Source organism: Phyllostomus discolor, chromosome 12 (genome assembly GCF_004126475.2).
Source record: "Phyllostomus discolor isolate MPI-MPIP mPhyDis1 chromosome 12, mPhyDis1.pri.v3, whole genome shotgun sequence".
In the NCBI taxonomy this organism is placed as follows: Eukaryota; Metazoa; Chordata; class Mammalia; order Chiroptera; family Phyllostomidae; genus Phyllostomus; species Phyllostomus discolor.
Genome location: NC_040914.2, coordinates 49782034 through 49802435, shown reverse-complemented (window position 1 = coordinate 49802435; position 20402 = coordinate 49782034).

The following is a 20402-nucleotide window of genomic DNA, read 5'->3' as shown; positions in this document are numbered from 1 at the left end:
CAGAATTCTGAGAAAATGAAGCTGCAATTCAAGTTGCTCGTTGAGTGCCTACTGGGCGCCCAGCACAGTTCCGGAGTCCGGGCAGCACGAAGAGTGAGGCGTAGACACATTGGCAAGCACCGTCCAGGCTCCAAGGAGCTCAGGCTCGGGTTGGGGGCAATGGGCTTGTTTAGCTCTCAGCAGGATGTGACACACATGGATACGGGAGGGGCAAAGTGTGACCCCAGCCTGGAGCCTCCCCCCAAGGAAGAGGGCCCCCGACCACAGGGGCAGGGGGGGAAGGAAAGAGGGTCGGGGTAAACCGTGGGCAAGCAGTTCTTGAGCTGGGCATGGCAGAATACGTTTTCACGGGAAAACACGAACCAACAGAAAACGAAGACGTAGCACCCATGGCTAAGAAAACGGCAGGAGGAACCACACGAAGTCCCAGAGGGGCACGGAGCGGGAGGACCGGGAGGGAAGAGCTGGGGCAATGAGGGCAAAAACGCTGATTCTTTGGGGGAAGTCAACAGGCGACAGAGCCCAGGTGCTGGCAATGAGTCATTATAACAAGGTGTACTGAGGGCCCAGTGTCTTCCAGACGCCACAGCGCACAGGGGTGTCCAACCCGCCGCCTGTAGAGCACATGCAGCCCAGGGTGGCTATGAACGCCCCCCGACACGAAATCGTAACTTTATGTAAACCATTATGAGATTCTTTTGTTTTCATTTGTGTTTGTGTATTTAGCACGTGGCCCAAGACAACCCTCCTTCTTCCAGTGCGGCCCAGCGGCTCCAAAAGCTTGGACACCCCTGCGTAGCGGGTCCTTGAGCGTTGGAAGTGAGTCTCGGCGGGGCCCGGCTGAGGACGCACTGCGCTAGGTGCTAAGGAGTTTACGTCACCGGGTGCATCAGCTCTGGCACCTTCGAGAGACCTTTGTTTTCCTGTCCTGCCTCGGAGCAGGCCTGTGACATGCCACAAGGCCATTCGCACAGGGCAGTGGGCGAATGCCTGAGCTTCCAACTCCAGCTCCAGACTCCTGGGGCCCTGGACCGCTTCTCGCCCCTCCTGAGCTCCAGCGTTCTCGTCTATAAAATGGCATGCAGCGAAGCTGATGGCTGTAGAGCAGGTTGGGAAGCATTGGCACGAGATGGCCTGAGGAATACCCGACTCAGAGCCTGGCCGCGGCGGGCCCTTCATAGATGCTCGTTATTACTGGCACCTCACCGCGGCCGGTTCAGCACAGGCCACTGTGGCCGTCCTCAGGCCACAGAGAGAGTGAAAAAAAAAAGGCACTCTGTTTCATTTGCTTGTTTTCTGCCATTTAGTGTATTTGTCCTTTTCCCAAATCATCAGCTACAGCACAGGCGGCAAACATAAGCCCCGCAGGCCGAACCCGGCCTCCACCTTGTATCCGGCCCGGCACCTGGTTTCCACCCGGCGGCAGCACCGAGCTCCTGGCCCCCAGTTAAGGAGTAGTTACATGTACACAGTCCTAAAGTCACACGCGGCCCTCTGAAGGCCACTGCGAGGCTGATGTGGCCCCCGGTGAGAATGAGTCTGACAGCCCTGAGCTAAAGGGTTGTGTCTGGCATCTTGAATGTTACTTCCGACTCTAAAATGAGCATTATTCTCTCTATATTTTTAAATTGCAGTTGCCATTCCACACTAGGTGAGTCTCAGGTGCACAGCATAGCGGTTAGACGTTTCTTCACCGTATGCAGTGGCCCCCTGGTCAGCCCAGGGCCCTCCTGGCACCACTCACAGTTACTACAGTATTGGTTGGTGGCTCTGTTTCCTGGGCTGTGCTTTGACACCCCCTGACTGTTCTGTAACTGTCCGTTTGCTTCTTCATCCCTTTTTTCTCCCAGTTCCCCAGCCCACCCCCCGTCGGTAACACGTCCATCTTTCACTGCCTCGGTCAGGGAGCCCCCCTCTGGAAGCCTGGCCGACCATGTGGACCCACGGAGTCTGTTCCCCTCTCATCGGCTGCCCACTGTCGCTCCTGTCGCTCCCCGTGGGCTTCTCACAATCGTGTGAATGGTTGCAGGAGAAGCAGCTCCTCTGTATCCTCTGAGCCCTCAGACGGTTTGGGGGTGGGGTGTCAGGAAGTCTCCAGCAAGGCGCTGGCCCGTCCTGGACTGACCCGCAAACACACACCCAACCCATCGGCAACTCTCTCCGTTTCTCACTCATCTTCCTTCTTCTTCTTCTTTTTTATGATTTTATTTATTGGTTTTTAGAGAGAGGAGAAGGGAGGGAGAAAGGGAGAAAGAGAGGGAGAGGTGTGTGGTTGCCTCTCTCACACCCCCTACTGGGGACCTGGCCCGCACCCCAGGCAACGTGGCCTGACTGGTAATCGAACCTGCGACCCTTCGGTTCCCAGGCCCACGCTCAATCCACTGAGCTACCCCAGCCAGGGCCCATTTGGCTGCATCCCTTCTTAAGTTCTGTATCCAGGCTGAATTCCTGCTCACTCCTAAGACCCCTTTCCTCCCGAACGCCGTATTGTTCTGATAGAAACCTGCCACAATCCGTCTTTCATTGTGTCTTAATTCGCTATCTCTACATCTTAAGATGTTTGGAGTTTAGGGCTTTACAAAAATTTCATCAAGTATTTAAATCAATCTCGCTCCTCTTTATTGATGGAAACTCCAGCCCGCTGATTAACTTTTCAATCAAAGCTGCCTGCAGCGCGCAGGCTGCAGAGACAGCCGGTGCGGGAGGCCGCCGCCCGCCGCCCACGCCGCTGACGTCCTCCGAGGCAGGGGAGCAGGGCTGGCCCTGACCTTCTGACCCCAGCCCCCGGGTGCCCACCTCTCTTCGACGGAACCTGATTTTGCTGCACGCGTCCTGGCTCGCTGGCATTTCTGGAAAACACCTACTAGGTGCAAGGTGGGAGCCAAAAGCTGCACATTTGAAAAGCAGGGGGAAATAGTGTGTAACCTGATTGCTCCCAGGATCTAGAATACACAGGTAACGCAGCGCAGGTTAGAGGTGACAGAGAGAAACGGAAGGAAGTTTCTTCCTGTCCGTCAGCACGTCCTGCTTCCCCCGCACCCGCTCCTCCTAACTTCCGGTCTAACCAAGGAGTGTTTTTAACCTCCCCCCGCCCCCCCCAAATCAGAATGGCTCTTTTGATTGTAAACTCCCGCAAGGGTTCAGTGAGAACAGTGGTGGTTAAGCAGACAGTCCAGAGTGATATTTGTTCATGGTTTCCCCCTGCAGACAGTAGATTTTCTACAGCCCGAAATCTGTCACCCTTTGGGGTCCTGGGTGACTTACTGACCCTTTGGGGACTCAGCTTTTCCATCAGTGAAATGGGAGGATTTACGCTGAGCTCCTCCCCCAAGTAGCTGGGTGACATTGCTATGTACTGTGGTCCTTCAGTGAGTGTCCGAGCTGGCTGGGCCCGCGCCGCACCTGGGGCCGCATCTGGTGGGGACACGGGTGGGGCCGGAGACAATGAGGAAGGGCCGGCAGTCCCCGGAGCGCTGGGACCCAGGAGCAAACGCCCCAGGTCTAAGGAGGGCAGCGACACAGTCACTCGTGAGAGGCGGCGCCCGGGCGGCTCTTGCCAAACTGCATCGTGTTACCGGCCCCTCCAGCGCCAGGAGCCCTTTGTCAAGCAGGGAAGGGAAGCACCTCTGCGGACACCCCGCCCCCACCCCAGGGCTCCCGGACTCACGTTTCAATCTGCACATTGATTTCTATTCTCATTTTTTAATTTCCTCCTCATCGGACGGAACCGAATACCGAAGACCGGGCTCGGGCCTCCTCAAGTCCCATCGCCCCCGTGGCTTTGTTCCCAACTTACATAAAAGTTTAAATTTCCTCTTGCCCTGCTCAAATTCCTGCCAACACGGTCATCAGAGATGAACTTTGGGAAGATAATTAGCATATCAGATATCGGTAATCAGCTAATCATGTATTTCTTGGATTGTGCCTCTCTGCCGAGATGTTATTCACCGCGAATATTATGCAGGTCCTGGGGAATATTCCTGCTGGTGGGTGTGTTCATGCCTGAAGGACTCCGGCCGGGGGTGGGGGGTGGGGGGAGTCTCGGCTGTGGCCGCGCCCCTCCCCCACCCTCCCGGAGCGAGGCGAGATTGGCTCCTGTCTTGTAGAACAGGGTTAACCTTCAGGGGAAAACAGCATTAAGGGAAGTAATTATCCATTCACACTGAGCTGGCTACAAAGAAAGTGAGAAAATCACCTTCTCAGAACTCACATGAAAAACATAATGTAGTTAATATTAAATAAAGGAGTTGGGCAACCCAGCCGCTTTTTACAGTGTGTTCTGATGTGTCCTTGATCGGGGGCCTGTTTTGTTTATGATTAATGAATGACTCACCTTGGCCGTGTTCCGCTTAGTGCATACCTCATTATGAATTTGAAGAGGTCATTTGTTCTTGGGGCTGAAAATGAAAACCCCCTTTGTACCTCCGGCCGCCGAGGCGTTTGATACGGGCACAGGACTGGCACAAGGCGGCGTGGGAGCTCTGGCGTTGGGTCGTTGGTGGGCGCGGTGGCTGCTTTTCCCTCTTTTAACTTTCGGGGTTCGGAGAGCAGTCCACGGGCCGGGCTCTGATTTTACAGAAGACCCTAAAACGATGCGGCTGGAGCCCAGTTCATCCGCCCCTCCGCAGGCCTGCCCTGTGGGGGCTGTGAATGAGAGGAGCTTCCCGTGGGCGGTGTGGTTGGGTGGGGTGGGGTGGGGAGGGCTCTCCCTGTTGGTCCAGGAGGCACTGGAGTTGAGGAAGGGAATTAAAAAGCACGAAAACAAATCAAAAGTTCACACACTCTGAGGCCCAAGCACTCGGATAGGGCCAGTCCTCCTTCCTCCCACACTGCCCAGCACACTCTCTTTATTTTTTCTTGTTTTTTCAATATTTGTTTTATTTTTTAAGTTTTAATTTATTTTTAGAGAGAGGGGAAGGAAAGGAGAAAGAGAGGGAGAGAAACATCATGTGTGGTTGCCTCTCACATGGCCCCCATGATGGACCCAGCCTGCAACCCACGCATGTGCCCTGACTGGGAATCGAACCAGTGACCCTTTGGTTCGCAGCCCGCACTCAACCCACTGAGCCACACCAGCCAGGACCCAGCAGACTCTCTTTTAATCCCTCCTTTTCCTCTTTAAAGCTGGTCATTGGGTTCATTTTTAAATTTGATTCCACTCGTCTTTAAATGTCAGGAAAAGCAGGAGTTTGCCACGCGATCTGCCGGGCCCCACCACACCCGCACTCGGGGCGGAAGGCCGTCACCGGGAAGAAATAAAACTGTGTGCCTCTTCGTTCCTGCAAGGTGTCGGATAAACGCTTCTGATGAGGAAATATGTGCGTATCCCTTGTTTATCACACACACAGGCACAATCACACGTCTCAGAGGAAGAGGAGTGATATAGATCTACGAATATTGATTGTTCTGCAGGTGCAGATTTTATTTTTTAGTCCAGACGGGGTCCACCGTCTGGGAGGGAACCTGTGCATTTGGAATCCGTGGCCCTGCGGTGGGCGGGGAGTCCACCCAGAATCATAGGTGTGGTTCTCCCGCTGTGGGCCCCACACGGCCCAGTGACCCATCTTTCCACGGGGCATGGGTGTCCGCCTGTGCATCCAAATGAGGGCCCGTCACCCAGAAACGAAAGCGTGCGCAGCAGCAGAACTTAGCGGCTGGCTAGGGATGCCGGCTTCACGGGAGACATAGCTCACCGGTCGCCTAACCGACTTTATTTCAAGTTATTTCTTTGTGTGTGGGAGAAACCGCGTCCTTTGATCACGGCCAGTGAGGTGGGATTCAATAACGGCACATCTCAGGGACCCGAGCGTCCCCCGAGGCTACGTCACCGAATGTCCGTGTGACCTTGGACGGGCCATTTCTCCGCCCTGGGCTCCACTGCTCCCACAGGGAAGCTCCGGACAAAACAGCTTTTAAATGATTTCTGACCGTCAATGTTCAATTTTTTTTTTCTGGAAATACTGTCCCTCCTCTTGTCCGTGTTCTGTGACACTGTGCCAGGAGCAGACACGTGAACCGCTGACCTGGGGCGGGAAGCACCTGCTCGGGAAAGGTCCTCCTGGGGACGGCGTGGAGCCCACCTGTGTCGCCGGCGCGGCTCGGAAGAGCGATGCTGCATCGTCTCCCGTAACCGCTCCCGGCCTCGCGGGCGTGAGAGCGGCTGCCGGACTCTGCATACGCGACCGCTTCCATGCGAGCCAGGGAACAAAGACACAACTTTTCCGACTGGAGAGAGAGGTCGCGTTTCCCTTTGCACTGCAGCGGGGAAAACAGCACGGCAGGAATTGCGTTCCCGGGAAGGAAACCGCCAGGCACAGCCTCTGTCGGTATCCTGATGCAACTTGACCACTTCCAAGGCAAACTGCACTTCCAAGAAGTTTACCAAACTTCCACAGGAACCATTCCTCAGATTACCATAAGACACGTTTAAAGAACTCGGGATCTAAACAGCAATACCGATCACTTGTTTAACCTATTGAAAAAGAAGAGGATTTGAAGCCCTGGTTGGCGTAGCTCAGTGGATTGAGCACGGGCTGGGAACCAAAGTGTCGCAGGTTCGATTCCCAGCCAGGGTACATGCCTGGGTTGCAGGCCATGACCCCCAGCAACCACACATTGATATTTCTCTCTCTCTCTCTTCCTCCCTTCCTTCTCTAAAAATAAATAAATAAAATCTTAAAAAAAAAAGAGTATAATCGTGCCTGGCTGTTGGGCGGCCCTTTATGGCTGACAGAGCACTTACATGCTCTTTCTCCCGTTCCCTCTTCACTGGGCCCCCGGAGAGAGGTGGTGTGTCTACGCTCACAGGGCAGGACACGGACTAGCCGAGACCTTGACCCTTGACGCCTTCCTCGTGCAGACTCTGAGCGGTTATGGAGTGCTTGGCGTGTGCCAGGCTCTGGGCCGCGTGCTGGGTGTGTCATGAAAAGTCAGGTGCCACCGTTGTCTTCGGGGACCTCTAGTCTAGTCGGAGAGCACCATTGTCAGGGTCCACCTGGGCACACGCAGTAAAGGGGCTGTCCAGAAAGGTCTAGAAGGTCAAGGATGGTCTCTGAGGGCTTGACAATGAAACGGAACTCCAAAAGATGAGTCAGGGTGAAGAGGAAGGGGAAAGGGAACACCGGGAAGGTGGGAGGCGAGAGCAGAGGCAGAAACCCTGAGGCCGCAGCAGGGTGGCTGGGGAGGAAGTCGGAGATGCGAGTGTGGCCGGGGAAGAAAGGAAGGGGTGGGGGTCACGTGAATCGACTTGGAGGGAGGCAGAGAAGGGCACGCTGAGCCCATGGGCTGCCGTTAGAATGTTGGTCTTCATCTTCATTCAGAGACTTCAAGCATTTGTAAAAAGGGGTGTGGCATGGTTGCATTTGCATTACAAAGGTAACATTCTGCAACGTGGAGACTGTACCGGAGAAGCAAGGTGGGTTTGGGAAGAAGCCATGTGTGCCTGACATGGCACACGGGGCTTAGATAACATTCCTACGGAGCGAGTTCAGTCCCGGGCCCCAGACCACAGAGCCAGCAAGTGTCGGAGACGAGTGGGGGTCCGCGGAGGGGGCGCAAAGCCACGCGGCACGAAGCACTTCCCACAGCCGCGTTACCGCGTGCTTCATCCCCTGTCGGCCACTTGTTAGCTGGCATTCTCAAACTTTTCCATTTGGTTTTCTCCACCCCCCCCCCGTTTTATTTTTTAAAAAATAATAGTTGCACAATTCTTTAATGTGATTCAAGCAAAAAAATCTACTTGCTGTTCATGAGGCAAAGTTCAAAAACCCGTATTGTGTCATCACTTTTTAAAAAATGTATGACCAAGAACATTTAGTAAATTCCAGAAACCTTTGAACTCCAGTTTGTTGAATATTGTAGTTTATGTTTTTTTTTCTCATTTGTCCCGGACCGTTTGTACTTTGGATTATTAATCTATAACCAAACACAGCTCTGACGGGCCTAGCCTTTCCCGCCCCCCCATCCCCCAGGGATGATGCCCGAACAGGACCAGGTCTATGATCTGTTCTTTGAAATTCTGTCAATATATTTATTTCAAATCCTTTTCTGGCTTCTTCCTCCCGTTGCATTTCACGGAAAAACTCCAGCTAAAATCAGAACTGTTTTGTCATTCGTCAGCAGGAATCATGTCTGACTCGAGGGCAGAGTTCAAAAATATTTTCTTTCCACACACAAATGCCAAAAAAAAGCCAAAAAAAAAGAGTCTTCGTCCCTCCCCCTACCCCCCGCTGTTGGCCACAGCTGTCTGCCTTAATATTCATGTATGTAAATGTATCATGGTGTCCAGGTGCCCTTTTAGTGGATTCAAGTTGTCAATGAATAGACATTCATGGAGACGGTGGTATTGGCAAGCTGCGACAACTGGAGACTGGCGAGTATCTGGAGGATTCTTCCTAGAAGGCAGAGCCTGTGTCTGCGGCAGGTGCAGGTAGTGAGTCCTCGTGCTCACAGGCCCTGACACCCTGTCACCCCTGGAAGAGCTGTGCACCTACCCGCCCTAGACAAAACCACACTGCAGACCTCATAAGGGTTCGTTCCAGGATGAGCCAGGGTTCGTTGCGTACCTACTGTGTGCCAGGCACAGCCATAGACACTGGACTTGTGAGTCCACATCGTCCTCGGGGGAGACAGAGGCTGGGAGCCAACGACCCAATAAGGTCGTTTCGGATGGCGACGCCGCCGAGGAGCAAACCGAGCCGTGGGGAGAGAAGGGAACAGTGACTTCGGGTGGATCTCGGGTAGGTCTTCAGATGGGTCTGCTCTCTGAGAAGGTGGCCCTTGAGAACTCAGTGACCGATGAACCAGCCATGGGAGGATCCAGGGGAGAGAAGACCGTGAGTGTCCAGCGCCACCTGTGAAACGAAGGAGACCACCGCCTGGAGGGGGAGTGGAAGGGGGAGGGGGGAAGCAGAAAGTGGTGGCCGAAAGGCAGGCAGGACCGAGCCCCCGTGGGGCCTCAGACCCCGTGTAAGGGGTTTGGACCGGAAGAGCGATGGGAAGTCACTAGGGAGCTCGAACCAGGGGCTACAATGACCTGGCTGACACCACGGGGAGGTGGCCCCCGCTCCCCTTTGTCCTTGGGGAGTTGCAGCCTGCAGTTCGTACGTAGCACGGGTCCCTAAAAGTAAGGGCGTCCGAATCCCTATGGCTTCCAGACCGTTGGATGTGTGTGAGTGCGGTGTACAAGTGTGTGCGGGCCCTGCCAGTCACCTGCACCCAAGGTGGAGCTGTGGGTGCTCGTCAGCTGTAAGGCCCCTCCGCGGTCAGCTTCTGCCAACCAAAGCCCCCCCAGAGCCAGGGGCTCCGGCCAGAGAAGAGCCTGTTTCTCTGGACGGCCCAGGACCGATGCGGCGCCGTGGCCGCGGTGTCAGGGGCAGCGCCTGCGCCGCTCTCTCTTCCGAGAGCCCTGCCCACCCCACCACGCGGCTTCCTTGACAGTGGCTGTGCTGGGGGCCGTCCTCGCTGTCGCCGCCGCCGGATCCACACTTCGGCCACCGAACGAGGGACAGGAAAGAGGAGGGGACACCCGTTTCTTTTTAGGGCCACCTGGAAGTCCCGCACCTCGAACCCCGTCACCCCGAACCCACTCGCCTGGCCACACCTAGCTTCAAGGGAAGCTGGGAAATGTGTGTTCAGCTGGGCAACCTCATGCCAAGGAGAAATTTTTCTTATTACTAAAGCAGATCGGTGGAGGGGGGATAGTTCGGGCTTCTCCCCCGCCACCCGCCCGCCCCTCAGCGCAAAGGCAGCCGGAATGGCCTTCACCCCGCGGGGGAGCCAGCCTTGTTAAAGGAAGTTCTGTTCCCAGAGGGCTAATTAATAACACAAATAATAATCATAACAATTAATAAAAATAACCGAGTAATCGAGACATCGCTACGGATTGATAATTCTTCCCCGAACAATCCTCGCTCTGTGTCCCCGGCAAACAGCAGGGTTTTATTTTTTAATTAAAAAAACAAACGGAACAATCATCCCATTGTGGGCCTGCCTCTCGCAGGGCCTGCTCTTGGGGCTGTTTTCCTAGACGTGGGGATAGATTAGCACTGTTTTATTCTGTTTTCTCATCTGGTCCTCCTTCCCCGGTCGCGAGGGGCATGCAATTTCCAGTCAGCTGACAGGAGGCGGGGTGCTCTTCTGCATATTAAACACGATGATTGTAAATCATTCAGTTATATTATAAGGTCATTATAATTATGCTCAGAAAGTCTGAACCCGGGGTCCCTTTTATGGGGTGTGATGTTAGCATGCGTACAAAGATCGGTTTCCTACGCCATTCAAGAAGTCGTGAGCACTTACTCTGTGCACTTAGCAGGCTGGCTGCGGGAAGAGACTCCCAGTCTACGGAGAGCAAAATAAGGTGGTGACGGTAAGGTACCCAGAGAACCAGGGTTTGAGTAGACAGACCCCCGGGGAATTCATTTGTCTGAGGGTAAGGGAGCAAGGGGGGCGGAAGTGAACAGATCGCCATTCTGGCTGTGCGCGAGACTTTGCTGGCGATCTTAAATCACCCCCACCTGCCGGCTCTCGGGGTCCTGGTCGGTGGCAGGAGGCACAGGCCCCACTCTGCACCAGCCAATGCCTGGCCCGGGGCCGCTCCCGTGCCCCTTGCTGAGCCAGCCGCCACGGATCATCCACAGCCTGGCCCTCTTTTCTGCTGAGCTGCGGCCTCACCATTCTCCCAACCCAGTCCTCGCTGCACCAGGGCTGGGCCAAAAGACGAAACCCTTCGGCGGTCCCCGAGTGAAGTGGGTTCTCAGACCACTTCCAGCTTTAACACGTTAGAATCCGATAAAGTAAAAAGCAAAGCAAGACAAACACTGAGGCTGAATTAATCTGTGAACCTGGTACATGGCGATGGGCACTTCATAGTGCGCAGCCTCGGATTCTACACAGTAAAGCTTGCTGGTTTTTGCTAATTGAAAATGATGGATCAGCCCTGGCTGGCATAGCTTAGTGGATTGAGCTCGGGCTGCGAACCGAAGTGTCGCAGGTTCAACTCCCAGTCAGGGCACATGCCTGGGTTGCAGGTCACGGCCCCCAGCAACTGCACATTAATATCTCTCTCTCTCTCTCTCTCTCTCTCTCTCCCTTCCCTCTCTAAAAATATATAAATAAAATCTTTTAAAAAATGAATGATCATATATTTTGGAATAAACGATGTGCTCTTTCCTTCCCCTTAAAGCAGGAGGCGGGAGAGAAGATAAATGCAAATGACATGCAAGTATACTTTGGGGAGCCTTCCTGTGTTTATAGCTGAATTCAGCTTCCGGGCAAGTACGGAAGATGATTCCCTATCTCTGTTTCCCAGGAGTTAAGTCTGAGAGTTTCTGAGGGCCCCACGGCATGGCCTCCTTCCGTAAGAAAACGAAACCTGAGTTTTTCAAGGTAAAGGTGAAGGAAGAGTCTCCAGGGGAGGACGGGAGGCTGGACACGCTCCTTCCCCTGTGCTCTGTGCTCGTCCTGGAGTGCTCCGGGGTGGGGGGACCCCCGTGCCGGCCTGCAGTGAGGGCAGAGGGCCGCTCCCGCCCACCAGGGCTACCGTGCCTGGCGCACACACCCATCCGAACCCCTCTGGGCGGACGTAGGAAGGAGAGATGAGCACACAGAGAACCGTGGGGCAGCGTCGCCCGGCCTGCTCAGCTTGGCAGTCCTCACTCTGGGCAGCTCCACTGACCATCTCTGCTCCTTCCCCCCCAGGAAGCATCCCTGGGAACCCGGTCAGAGCTCTCCAGGAGGCCAACTCACGGCCAAGGACGGCCGCCCGGGAGCTCCCTGCTGGGACCTCCCTGGGTGAGTAACATGGGGAACAGCCACCGTTTCCAAGAGGCCTAATCGTGCCTGCAGGGCCTGTGCACCACACGGAGACCCGCGCATTAAAGACAAGACGCACTTGACAATGGGGATTATTATGTGTCAGAAGATGCTTTTAAACATCAACGCATGAGGAGGTCCCTAAGGACGCAGTGAAAACGCGGATTCGGAGTTGGTGGGCCGGGGGTGGGGCCCGCAGTGTGGCGTTTCTAATGAGAAGGACCAGGATATGCCGCCCCAACACGTGCCGTTTTGGCCTAAGAATGATTTTGAGCCGCAGACAGTTGAGTTCCTGAAATCCCTCATCTGCCTAAAAGCAGAGCGTCCTGAAAGGACTCCATGGGTAGACAACCGTCCCCTGGAAAAAGTCTTATCTCCTCGAGGAGGAAAAGTCAGCCCCACGCCCATGCAGATGTTGTCACGAGATTGCCTCATCTCCCACAGGTTCTTCTCGGGGCCCACGTATCTTCCCAGGAAGGCAGCCGCCCTTCCTTCAGTGCCTTTCTCCCCTCCTCCTTCCCTCTGCTGGAGGAGGTACACGGACTCGCACTTCCCACCGGCCCTTGGAGCTGCTCATCGCTGACCTCTCCCCTGTGTACACACTGCAGGTGGCGGGGAGCCTGGAAAACAAGGCTGGGACCGGGGCGCCCTGTCTGAAGACGTGGAGGGAACCGGCCTGGGGCTCGGCCCGGGCTGGGTGTCTCGGAACTCCACGGGTGCCAGAAGGTGCCACCCAGGTGGCTCCAGGGGGCGGGGCTCAGCCATGGGGGGGGGCGGGACTCGGCCATCGGGGGGGTCGTTAGAGACCCAGAAGCTTTGGCTCTTTGCGTGGGAACGTTTGAACCAGAAACGTCACGTTGTCTCCAGAGGTAATGAGCCTCCCGTCCTGTGACATGTGCAAGCAGGGGCTTGATGATCTCTGAAAGGTGATGATTCGTTTTCAGATGGAACTCGGGCTCCCACGGGGGTGTGGAGAGGATCGCTGGAAACGTGGAGGGGTGGGGGGGGGGTGGGGAGAGTGGTCGATAAATCAATCGCCCAGTTCTTCCAGCCCTGACACCTCAGGACTGGTCTCTTCAGTAGATTTAAAACTAAATGAGATATAGAAGGAAACACAAAGACAGGCCGGAAAAGAGAATTACGCATGCAAACAATAACGGTGAAATCCAAGTAAGGTCCACGGCCCGTCTCATCGGACTGTGCCTGGGGGTTGCCGGGTTTGGGTAACGCAGCGTTAGGGGAACTCGGATGACGGGCGCATGGCGCCTCGATGGACCACGCCGAGGACTTCTGGGGGGCGAACAGGTGTTTCACCACAGAAGCCACCTGGTCAGAGCTGAGTGCATCACACCCCGGCTTCCCCACGAGCCCCGGGCAACGGGAGAGGAAGACGGCAGGAGGGCCGGTCTGATGGGAGAGGAAGCCTCCCCGCTGGGGAGGTGCAGCCCCTGCGTGTGTCTCTCTCCGTCGCTCACACCCGAGTGGGGACATCTGTCCAGGACTCTACTGGCAGCCGGTGGACGGGGGACCACAGCCCTTCCCGAGTGCATGCTCCCAAACAGAAACAGGGCCCGTTGAAACGAAGCCACCGGCCAGAGCTCCCTGAGGCCGTCCACGTTCCCAGAAGGAAGCCGTGGCCTCCATTCCCAGCCTTCGTCAGCCCCACGATGAATAACAGAAACGAAAGCCAGTAATGAATGCTGAGTCGAGAGCAGGGAGGAGCAGGGGCCTGCAGTGCCGGTGTCATGCATGGGTGTTGAGTGTGTGTGTGTGTGTGTGTGTGTGTGTGTGTTGGGATGACCACGTATTCTGCATGTGGTAATTGGGGCCCGGGGGGCGGGGGGGGGTGCGATTTTTTCTTTTTTTTTTCTTCCAGGGCTGGCAAGTGGAGAGGAGGAGGCAGCTGACATTCCCACACATCTGGGGCGAACGGACACCGCACTCCAATTTCCTGTCGGCGCCGCCGGCTTCTGGAGGAATTACTTGCTAAGTAAATGATTGTTATAAGACTATGAAGATTCGGTCAATCAAATTAACCCCTTTTGTCCACCGCCCCCCCTCCCCCACCCGCCCCACCCCACCCCACCCCACCGGCTCCCCTCATTTGCCTAAACTCGGTGGCCTTTGAAAACGTGTTGCGGGCCTGAAGGCCCCGGCCTTCCCCGCTTTGGCCCAGGGTAACCCGAGCGGGGGACCGAGGCCCCCATTGTTTTGCTAATCAAGATTATTGCCCCCATTGAGATGTGGAGGCACAGGCTGGCGGACCAAATTTGTCCGTTTCCCATGAAATAGTTCTGTCAGTTCAGCCCTGGCGCCGGCAACTATTAACATATAAATGAAGTTTCTCCCTCCTCCGCTCCCCCTCCCCCCCCTCCCCACGCACACACTTCAGCCACCGTCCTAATGGAGGCAGGGAAAATATAAACACACCCCCACCCCCAGCTCCCAGCCCCTCTGTGGGCTTAAATCAAGCCAGCTTCTTTTCTCCCCAGCCTGGAAATCCTGTGGGCCCCGGGGGGGTGGAGGTGGGGGTTCAAAAAGACAGGGGAGGGGGGCTGAGAGGAGCTGATTTGCACAAAACTATTTTTAAGGCATGACACCGTGAGGCCCGGGCCCCCGCTGGCAGCAACAGGCGACCGGCCGGGCCTGTGACAGTACAAATGGCCATCTGAATGCCAGGGCGGACCTCCAAGGCAGCCTGGGGACAAAGTGGCAAAGGAAAACACAGGGTTTGAAAGAGTTATCTTTGCTCCGGGGTCACACACCCAAGATGTCTGGCTGGATTGGCCGACTGGAGACCGGGCCGGGTGGGTGGGGGTGAGGCGGAGTCGCCCGCCAGCCTCTCACTCCGGGCTGGGGACCAGTGTGTGTGGGGTGGGGCTGTGGGGCCTGGCGGAGCTGGGGGCACCCACAGTGCAGCCGGGGTGCTTAGCTGAGCCAAAGGCAGGCAGGCAATAAGGTCCCTGTGTTCCTGTGTTCCTCTGGGATGACGCTAGAGCAGCAGGGAAGGAGACCAGAGGATGTATCACTTACATTTCTAGGTTATATAGACAATAGTATCTACGTGTTTATGTCTGTAACTGCCTGCAGAACAAGCTGAAAATGGTCCCGTCCTATCTGATAAGAGTCGCTTTGCTGAGACAGGCCCAAACCACGGCTGGCAGCCCATGCGTGTGCAGAGGAGAGAATTTCGACGTCTCGCCCTTCACCCCCACCTCTCGGAACCAAAGGACGGGGACCCGACCGGAACTGGAACACCAGGCGCTCTCAGAAGCGCAGGGTCCCGTGTCCAGGGACATCCGGTGCTGGCGCCTCTTCCCGCACACGGCCGAGCGCCCGGGCCCTCCAACAAAGACCTGTCCCTCCAGTCCCCCACCGAACACCTGTGCCCCCTAAAGCCTTAAAATCCCACTGGAACCCTGGACCAACCGGGGCATTCTGGCTTTTGAGCATTCACATCCCGTTCTCCCGGGTGGCGCCCGGCAGAGTCAAACAGCCCGTCTTGCTCCACCGTGACTCTCCGCGTCCCACGCTTGGCCCTGCCGGCGCCCGGGGGACAAACCCTTCCCGTCCACTGACGTCTCCCCTCCAGCGCTCCGGGGAAAATGAACCCGCAAAGCCAGAATGAAAGAAGGATTTATCTCCGAGTGTATATATGTGTGCACACACACGTAATACCTTAAGCATTCTGGTAAACACAAATTCCGTGTGTAACTCCAAACTGTGCACACCCTGGCCTGTGTGTAGGAGTGCGTGAGCCTTTGCCTGCGTTCATCTGGGTGAACCTGCGCGGCGGCCACGTTGGCCACCTGGGGCCACCTGGTTCCCAGGAGGAGACTCGTGGGGCGTCGGGGGCCTTGTGCGGTTAGAGGGGCACTCAAGGCGATTCTGATCAGGGGTCACAGCCTCCACAGGGTGGACGCTGATGCAGACGGGCCTTCGGTCATCATCAGTGCCCGCCACCTGGGGACAAGCAGGGTACGCCTCTGTGGCGGCAGGCCACACGGCTGCGGACGGGCCACCCAGCCCCGCCTCCCACGGCATCAGTGCCTCCGTCTCCTGCTTCCTGCTGCCTGGTGGGGAAAGACACCTGGGGGTGGAGCACCCCCAGGAGCCCCCCCAACCCCGCCGCCGCACCAGAAGGAGGCCTGAGGCCCAGTAAGGCTGCCCAGTGCCTTCTGCCCCCTCTGCCGGGCCTGCCAAACGCTCTCCTCACACACACAGCTGCTGAGACGCAGCGGGTCGGTGCGGCTTCCCCATCAGAAACGCCTGGCTTGACGCCTTTTCCCAAAGCCCCGGCATCCCGCCGTTGACCGAACTCTGGGATCTGTTGCTGGAATCAGAAGTCATTGTCAGGGGTGACTTTGAGTGTTTCATCGTGAGAATGTAGAAAAAAGTAACCTCTAAGACTTTTCACCGTGAAACCCGTACAGATTACCCTTCCGGGAGATGCGGTTCATCATGACAGGCCCTCGCGTCAGACCGCCTGGCCCCCTGGCTGTGTGACCCTTGGCAAGTTACTTAACCTCTCTGGGCCTTCGTTTCTCCCTCTCAGGGTGGCCCCTGATTCAAGAAGACCCTTTTCCTTAGAAGAAGACGGAGAGATGCCAGGAGTGCTTGTACACAGAAAGAAAAAAAGGGCCAAGAAAGAGGCCCCAGGAGATACCAGATCTATAGACACCTTTTTTTTTAATTTAAATAAAAAGTATTTATTCTTTAGAGTTGGGGAGAGACGGTGAAAGAGAGGGAAAGAAGCACGGATGTGTGAGAGAGAAACATCAATCATCTGCCTCTTGCACACGCCCCAAGTGGGGACCGAACCCGCACGTTTTTGCTCTGTGGTGCAATGCCCGCCCCACCGAGCCACACTGGAGAGGGCCAGGCACTCGGACTCCCGGTCCCCGGAGTCCCCAGAGCTGCGGAGAAACACGTTTCTGCTGTTTAAGCTGCTCAGCGTGCAGCGAAACCGTGCTGAGCGCCGACTCGGTGGGACACCGTGAAGCCACAGGGGCCTTATGAGTGACACGGCCGATCCTCGCAGCAGATCCAGGAAGAAGGTTCTAGAGATGCGAAAACTGCAGCTCGGAGCGTGTGACCATCTGCCAGACGCCCTCGGCGGGAGGAGCCTGCAGAAACTGCATTCTGAGCTCAGGTCTTTCCGCCCCTAAGCCCGGCGTTCCCGGCCCCCGAGGCAGGCTGCCGGCAGGGTTTCCCAAACCCAGGAGGGTCCAGGAGGCTTGGGGGGAGCCCCGAGAGCAGCCAGCTTCCTGGGGAGGCTGCTGCAAGGTGCTGCGGGGCTGATGGGCTCTGGGAAGGCCCCCCCCCGGGGTGGGGGTGGGGATGCAAGCCACACGTTCACACGTTCTCGACCTGGCTCATTTTCTAAAACAGTTTCGTTTGACAAAGGGACACGGGCCCCCCTGGAAGCAGCCACCTTTGGCAGAGATGAAATAATTAGCATTTCAGCATGTTCGTGTTCGTCCCCGCCTTTGCCAGGGTGAGAACCACCGTAGGCCAGAGGAAAAGGAGCTTCTCTCTTCTCAGGGCTCAGCCCAGGGGTTGGGGGGGGTCTTCCCAGAGAGCACCCGCCAGCCTGTCACTGCCCCACCCTCCCCAGAGCCACTGCTGAACGCTGGGTCCATCCTGACCACCCCCTGGAGGGATGGCTTACCGCCAGCGTGACTCAGGCCTTCCCGACAGCCCCCCGGGGGTCAGCGCCGGGTGGGCAGTCCTTCCGGGAAGGAACGAGGGCATGGGTGCTGACCATTCAGCACTGGTTGCATTTACGTTTAAAAATCCCCGTTACGGGGTTTAAGAGTACAGCTGGCATGCCCCGCGAGGCACGGGAAGGAGGGGGCACTGCTGGGTGGGCAGAGACGGCAGAGCCGTGCTGTTGGGTCCGGTGGCCGCTGGCCACAGACTCGTGGCTGCTGATCACTCCGAGTGTGGCCGGGGCACCTGGAGACAGATGCGCCCTGAGTGTGAAATGCACCCTGCCTGTCAAGGACGGAGTACGGAAGACGCCTCACTATTTTTGTATCGATTACATGTTGAAATGGTATTTTGGGTATCTTAGCCTCACTCAAGCGTATTATTAAAATCCATTGCATTTGTTTCTTTTTGCTTTTGTGAATATGACCGCTTGAAAGGGCTGCCCCATCTCTCCAAATCTTTCTAACTCATCACCTTCGTTCACTTTCCACCCGACACTTGTCACCATCTGAAGTTCTCTTACACACGCGTTTGTTTGCTCCTGCATTTCTGTCTCTTCTCTGGGGACGGGGGCTCTGCCCATCCACCCTGCCGCCTGCCCCAGGCACACGAGAAAGAGATGCTCAGTGACACGTCTAGGCTTCGTGAAGGAGGAAGGGGGTTCAGGGGGGAGCCTCCGCTGTGCGCAGCCCTCGGCACCGGGTGGAACCGACCGCTTCCCTGCTGGGGAGGCGGACTTCATGCAAGGCTGCGGCAACAGAGGAGGGAGATGGGGCTCAGTCCCCAGTACAACCTGGACAAGAGGGGATGGCAGCCAAGGAGCAGGGACAGGGGCCGGTGGGAGGAAAATGACGGAGAACAGACATCCAGGGTGGGGACTTTCTTGGTGAACTGACCTATGCAGGTTCCTACCAAGGACGAGCCAAGCGGAGGAATGAGGAACTGGACCAATGTCAAGTGTGAGCACATATCACACAGAGTAGAAAGGTGAGCTAGCAGGATTCTTGTCAAAACTAGGCTGGGCAGGTCAACGGCAGGATGGGGGTCAAGGTTGAAAAGAGGCTTGAGCCGTGGCTGGGTAGCTCAGTCGGTGCGAGCGTTGTCCCAATAGGCTAAGGCTGTGGGTTTGATATCCAGCCAGGACACATACAAGAATCAACCAATGACTGCATCAGTAGGGGGAACAACAAATCGATGTTTTTCTCTCTCTCATCGATAAATTTAAAAAAACTTTTTTAAAGGGGGATCAGATCAGGTCCATCTTGGGTTTGGTGAAAGACAGAGTCTTTGTCAGTAGCTCTTCTTGTGTTTTAAGATGGTTGTTAGTAGCTCCTCGGCCCATGTGCTCCTCGTCCAAATCCAGGAGCAAAGCCAAAGGTGCCTTTCTTCATGCCCAGGAGAAGTCTAAACATTTATTCTGATTGGACCGGCTCAGTCATGTGCCGCCCTCTGGACCAGGAGGCTGGTTTAGCATAAGCACATGCTCCCCTCGTGGGTCAGGAAAGGCAGTGGAATGAGCCATCCAGACCCTGGAGACTCCCAACAAATTTGGCTCAGGTTCACCCCTCAATTGTCAGGGCCCCCAGGGCAAGAATACAAAGGGAGCCCCGCAATCCATGTGTTTAAACATATTTAAGGCTAACAACGTGAGTGAACACAGCATTAAATAAAATATGCTCTCTCCTCCCTGGAGTGGCCAGGTAAAGCAGTCCTGATCTTTTATTGGCTAAACCTGTCAGCCCCACCTCCACCTTGACGAACGTACCTCCCAAATGACAGGGTTGCCCACGGGAGTCCCTGCCCGGTGAGGCCCTCCGATGTCACCGAGGAAGACGAAAAGGGGGCAGCAGATGGGCGTGCCTCCCTCCTGCTGCGAACGCTCGGTCCCGCACGAGTCTCCTGCGGTCTCCCCGTCCGAGTGGGTGCTGAGAGGCGAACTCGTCTTGTCTCTCCCTTACCTACTAACTTCCACTGTGGACTCTTTCTTGCCCCTCAAAGCAGGTCTGTCTCTGACGTCCGCAGTGGGTCAGCCCACCCCTCTTCCCGGCACTTAAGCCCAGCTGCTTTCTGTCTTGAGACGAGGCCAGAGACTCGGAGATGTGGAGACGCGTTTTCCAAGGGCTGTTGCCGTTAGAGGCCAAAGCAGAGGTCTGGGTTGTTGTCCTGCTGCGCCAGAGCTGAGCACCCAGTGCGCAGGACCGGGAAAACTCCGTCTAACTGCGTTCACGTTTGTGACATGCAGGGCTCGGGCAGGAGCCTTCTGTGCCTGGTCTGAGGGCCTGTCTGGTCCCTTCCCTTCCGGACACGCACACCGCTAGACCAGGCAACCCAGCCCGTGTTACTGAACGATGGCCAATACGTTGAGTGTCAACTACGTCTGGGCCGGGCGCAAAAAAGCCTCCCCCGCAGCCCTGTGCCCCCTCTTGCCCCTTTGCTGGCTGTCACATGGAGAGCCTTGTGTGACCTGGAGGAGGGCGGGGTTGCCGAGGGAGGCAGCTTCGATCCCTGAATGATCACACTGCCGCGGAGTGTCCCTCCACCTTCCGCCGCCAATCGGATTTCACCTGGACAGGAAATAGATTTCTGTTATGTCAAGCCTCTGGGATGTTGGCTGTCTCTGTTCTAACAAATAGTACGACCTTCGCTTGGACAAGGGCCGATGGGAAGGGGGACAGAGATGGTTGGCCGGTGCCCTAGCCAATGCCCGCCACAGTTATTACCTCCAAATAGCCCCGAGGCAAATAGCTGCGGTGGTCACGTGGCCCTGCCTCCCAGACTCCTGGCTGTGTCATCCCAGGTTTCCGTGCGTTGCAAATCACAAGCCAATTCAACTTAGAGCCGGCGTGGGTCACGCAGGGCGCCTGACACAGCACTCT